Source organism: Vicugna pacos, chromosome 17 (assembly GCF_048564905.1).
Source record: "Vicugna pacos chromosome 17, VicPac4, whole genome shotgun sequence".
Lineage (NCBI taxonomy): Eukaryota > Metazoa > Chordata > Mammalia > Artiodactyla > Camelidae > Vicugna > Vicugna pacos.
The window spans coordinates 48423972-48429971 of NC_133003.1; positions in this window are offsets into that span (position 1 = coordinate 48423972).

Sequence of the window (6000 nt, forward strand, 5' to 3'; positions counted from 1 at the left end):
TCTGGGTTTGACCTGGTGTTTCCCGAATGACCAACAACATTAAGCATCTTTTCATGTGCTTGCTGGCCACTTCTATAATCTTCTTTGGAGAAATATTCAAGTTGTTTGCCTATGATTTAATTGGGTTCCTTGTCTTTTTATTGTCGAGCTGTAAGAGTTATTTATATATTCTTGATACTAGATCAGTATCAGAGATAAGACTATTAAATATTTTATACTATTTTATGGGTTGTCTTTTTACTCTCTTGATAGGCCATGCCAAGGTGAAGATTAATTAATTCCAAGGTGATGGCAATATTATAGAAGTTAATAACAGACGAGATAAGAATGCAGCCAGTCAAAAGTTCTCAAAGAAACTGAGGGCTAGAGAGCTACACTGGCTGTTACCAAGTCACAGGGGGACTCACCAGAATTGGAAGGGACCAAGGGAACATTGAGTCCACACTCTCAAACCCAACATGCACAAGCAAACAACACATACACACATACATGATGCCATTGTAGGTCTGTGATATTGAGGACACTGAAATACACCCACAGAAAGTTACCTCTTCTCAAAAGTCAAGATGTAGCATATCTATAGAATTCAGTTCCTTCAAAGTTAGACTTTCAGTGTTGGGCAATTTTCCATTAAAATTCCACAGTCAGAGCTTGCAAAGAGAAAGTAAAATAGGTACCCATTCAACAGGAATCTGGACCGACTCCAATATCGGGCATTTCTTACAATTTGTGACCTGTTTCTATCTTTACACATTCATTAGCTACTGTTAAAATGGGTTAATAACCATAAAGCAGGCAGCTCAAATGCAAATAACCACTAGAGCCGAACAGGTCACATAAAATGTTGAATCCAAAGGAGTCAAAGGCGAGAAAGCTGAGCTGCTTATTGTGCAAACAAATGTCACTCCTGCCTTGTTATGTTGCCTTTTCAAACAATAAGGAGACCTAACAAAATGACAGGATGAAACACTTCCATGTGCTGGGATGGCCCTCACCCCAGTCACCAGTTAATGATTCCCATGTAAAATGTCCCTTTCCTCTTCTTGAAATAAACTAAATATCTTGGTACATGAACCTCTCCAATCCAAAGAACCAAAGATGAACAAAACAAAGGAAAAATAATCATGTACTGAATAATCACGTGTCATATGTCTAGGGCTGGCCCATTCACTAAACTCAAAGATGTAGAAGTGGGGAAAGAATAGAATCAGATAACATAACATTAAGATGCTTAGTACAGTATCATCAATCTCACAGGAACAATTGGCTTAAAATTACTTGTTTATATGTACCTTACTTTTTTCTCAAAAGTTTTAGGGACGCCTATGACAAAGAGCATAAGTTTAGTAAAACAAATACAGGAATAGCAAATCTAGGCAAAGGAAAAGTGGGAAGAGGAAATCTGGAACGGCAGCACAGATAACATAGAATCTATACATAACATCAAATTTGGCTGTGAGCTTCCTGGCAGACAGGGGGAGAAAGGAAAAACTACATCATTCTTAGTGTCAGGACTAGGGATTCTTAACAAAAACTTAAGAAAAGGTTTTTCTTAATGGCAAATTCCCAAAGAACAGTCCCAAATGGTTAAAATGTCTCTTAATGATTTAGACATAAGAACGGAATAAGTTCTCTGAAAAAATGCCAGTCTACCATTCATACATTCCTCTAATATTTCACAGTAGTGTAGCCTCACACAAACATAGAAAGCTATACGCTATGACGAAGAGAAGATGGCATACTAGGAGTCTTCAGCCACACACACCCACCCCCACAGAGCCATCCTCAAACATCAATAGTTGACACTACACATCTCTGGCAGTAGAACAATTTCAGTGTCTAAGATAACTTTCCAGTAAAACCAAATGGACAGTCTTCAAATTTAAAAAAAAAAGTCTTCTTTTTGGAGAGGAAGAACTGCATCTGAGACATGGAAAAGATAAATCCAGATATGCATCTCCTAGTAGGATGTCTCCTGAAACAACAGATTGCTCTGGAGCCAATGCTGAGTGAAGTAACAAAGAAAGAGGCTTTCTTCAAGAAGACTGCTATTTTAGCTAAGGAATCCCACAAACCCTGGAAAGACAAGAAAATTATCAAACATACATACATGAAGGTGGTAAAGAGGGAGGAAAAGGAGGTTTGGGTACCAGGAGGAGTGATGTTGGTCCAGCAGCGTACTCCATTCAATTGTGAGTCTACAGATTCATGGTTTATAGCCATCATGTCATCAAATGTAATAGATTCATCATTGTGTCCATTGATAATCTTTCATCAGAAGCCACAGAAACTGATTCAGATTAACTTAAACAGAGAAGAAATTTACTGAGGGATATAGGGTGATTTAAAGAATCAGAAAAAAAATTGGGAGAAAAAAGAAGAATCCTCAAAAAGCCAGAAACCAGGGCATCTGTAAGCATCTAGGTAGCAAGAAAGAAGCCAGGCCTAGACTCCTTAGGACACAGCATTCTGTGTCTGCCCTTGTTTCCTTCAGCAAGAGTAAAACTTCTAGGAGGGACAGTCTGGGTGAATTTTCGTCCTCTGACCAGGGGAAGGCAGATCAGCCTGACCAGGGGTTCTCAATGTGGGGAGAGATTTTGCACATACCCGCTCCCTGAGACATTTGGCACTATCTAGAGACATCCCAGGGCATCGGTGGCTTGTCACAATTAGGGATCTGCTAAATACCCTACAGTGCACAGGACAGCGCCCTCCAGCAAAGGATCCTCCTCCCCAAATGTCAGCAGTGTCAAGGTTGAGACACCCTGACCTTGACTGATGGGCCCAGGAGGAAGGCAAAAGGGACACTGCCTTCATGGAAAGTTGAAGGTGCAGAGGACAAGCCCATGACTACTCTGCCCACATTCTTTAGGTCCCTCTGGCCATTTCTCTTTTCCCCTCACCCCACTCTGCTTCTTCCACGGCCACTTGCAGTTACTGTCTTCGGAGGACAGTAATTGGGCTGTGGGTTGGGCTTGGGCTGTGGAGCCACCTGTGCACTCAGAGAGCTGGAGCACCTGGAAATTTACATCTCCTATGGTCAATCCTTAGTTGGGGTGTGGGGAGAAGGAAAACCTGGCTCTCTTGCCTCAGGTCAGGCGCGGTTTAGACTCCACAGCTCCCTGGCATCCGGCGGAGGCTAGGACCTAACTTGCCTGGCATTTCCTCTCATCCCAGCCCTACCTCCCCACTTCCTTACCGGTTTCTGCTGGGAACACTTCCTCAGTAACTCATGTGTACCCAAATACCCTCTCAGGGTTTGCTTTTGGGGGACCTGGCCTAAAACAAGGGGTGTTACCAAAAGAGAGGGCGGGGAAGATTGCTGGACAGCCAAAAACAACAGTGATTCACCAGGATGGCATGGGCCATCCTGGCAGGGTTTCCAGCTCTCCTCTCCCTACATGACAGGTGACTGGGTGGCCAGGGGCCAAGTGCACGGGCTCTGCAGTCAAACCTGTGTTCAAACTCTGATTTTGTCACTGTGTCGCTTCAGATGAATCATTTCCTCAATTTTTCCCTTTTTATCTGTAAAATGGGCATCAGGTTAGTACCTACTCACAGGGTGGTCTTCAGGATTAAAAGGAAGAGTAAGAAGTGTTTCTTCTGGTGTGAAATCCTTCACAAATACTTGTTAAATGCAGCAGCTATGATTACTGATTATCAGATAAAGAATCTTTTACTCACAGAGCAATGAAATCTATTCCTTTAAGTTAATTAGAGTTGAACAAATCCAACTGTGAATCCAGAAAGTGGAGATGGATTGGAAGGTAAGTGAGACCCTTACAATTTATGAAATGAGGAGTGCCTTCAACTCATTGCTTTTATTTATAAGGCACATGGTAACATTTTTGACAATCAATAATAGTTTAGAGAGAAGTAAGCCAGAAAGAGAAAGAAAAATACCATATGAGATCGCTCATATGTAGAATCTAAAAAAAAAAAAAAGAACATAAATACAAAACAGAAACAGATTCATAGGCACAGAATACAAACTTGTGGTTGCCAAGTGGGAGGGGACAGACTGGGAGTTCAAAATTTGTAGATACTGATAGGCACATGTAGAACAGATAAACAAGATTATACTGTGTAGCACAGGGAAATATATAAGATCTTGTGGTAGCTCACAGCGAAAAAAATGTGACAATGAATATATGTATGTTCATGTATAACTGAAAAATTGTGCTCTACACTGGAATTTAACACAACATTGTAAAATGACTATAACTCAATAAAAAATGTTTAAAAAAAAGAAGGAAAAATTAAACATCCAAAACCCTAAAAAATATAACAAAACAAAACAATAGTTTAGAGAGAGAGAAAGAGAGAGGGAGAGAGGGAGGAAAGGAAGGAGGGAGGGAGGAAGGAAGGAAAGGTTTCAGAATCTAAATTAACTAAGAACCAATGCCCCGGAAGTAACCCACCCTCAATGGGATTCCAACAGGTAAGCTAAAGGCCATCAGCTACCTAGAATTCTATCTCCATCTTCACAGGCACTGGCACTCCTACAAAGAAGTGGGAGACTAAGGAGGGTGGTAAAGATGACAGAGGGAGGGAAGAGGGTAGGGGAAAAGGAGGAGACAAGGAGGGAGAGACAGATGGCTGGAGCTGTCAGCCAGTGGTGCCCACAAGTAAGGAACGACGTCACCTGGTTTTCCGGTCTGACCCCTGCCCATGCAATGGCTGAGTTTCTCCTTCCTCTTGGGGGGAGGAGAGAGAACTGAAGGGAGATGGCAGGCAGAGGGTGGGGGCTGGAGGACAAGGATAAATGAGTTTCCTGAGGACCAGGAGCATGCTTGGGCCCTGATATAAGCACTTCTGACTTGTAGTGACCCCCTGAACCCCCACGAATGCCCCAGGAGATAGACACTTTATAATCCCCATTTTGCAGGGGAGAAAAGCAAGGTACAGAAAGGTTAAATGATTCACCCACAGTCACAGAGCCAGTAAGTGTTCACTTCAATCTCATTTCTAATTAGACACCCATCTTCAGTTTCCATGACCATGAACTTCCAGGTAGCATGTGGCCCAGCAGCGCCTGGAGGGATGACAGGACCAGGGCACTACATGTCAGGAGGCCTGATTTCTGTCCCACTTCCACCCCTGGCAAATTCTGATCTTGGACAGGTTCCTTGCTCTCGCTCAGCCTATGTGTCCCCATTTCCAAAATAAAATGATCGCCTGAAACGATGAGCTATTGTAGGGGTAGGAGTAATAGAACAAGCAGGAGTAGTATCAGAAATAGTAAGATTACAAGTACGCAGCAGTAGAAGTGTTAGTTGTAGCAACAGAAGTAACAGATGTAACAGTACTAGGAAAAGTAATAATAGAAGTATTGCTAATACTAATCAATAACAGAAGGAGTAGAGTTTGCAGTAAGACAAGTAGTAGTAATAGAAGTGAGGGTAGAAATCACAGCAGTAACAGAAGCAGGAGGAGGTGAAGAGGAAGAGTAATAGCAGTGATAAAGGAAGTAGCACTAATGGAAGAAACAGCGGTAACAGCAGTGGTCAGAGCAGCAGAGGTTGTAGTATCAGTGGTGACAGATTAGTAGTACGAGAATCAGCAGCAGTAACAGAAGCAGTCACAGTAACAGACGTAGCAGTAGTGACAGAGTAATACTAGCCACAGGAGAAGTAGCAGAAGGAGCAACAGTAGTCACTGAGAAGGAAGAGGAGGAGGAGGAGGAGGAGGGATTAAACTGCCAACACTGACTGGCGATCTCCTAGGAGCCAGGCACCATGTGTCTTATGCACTCACTCCTCACTCCCCTCTTATTAGGGAGCTACCTATCCTTACGCCCAGTTTACAGACGGGATAACTGAGACTTGAAGCTGTCACCCTGTGCGAGGGGGTAGTAGAGTTTGGATCGTGCAGTTAGATATGTTTCCCATCATGGGAGCACTCCTACCCCCAGGCCAGGCTGCCTCTGAAGGCCCCACACACACTGCTCAGAGGGAGGGGCTGGGTCCTTTCAGCTGGTATGATGCTTATCCCAAAAGT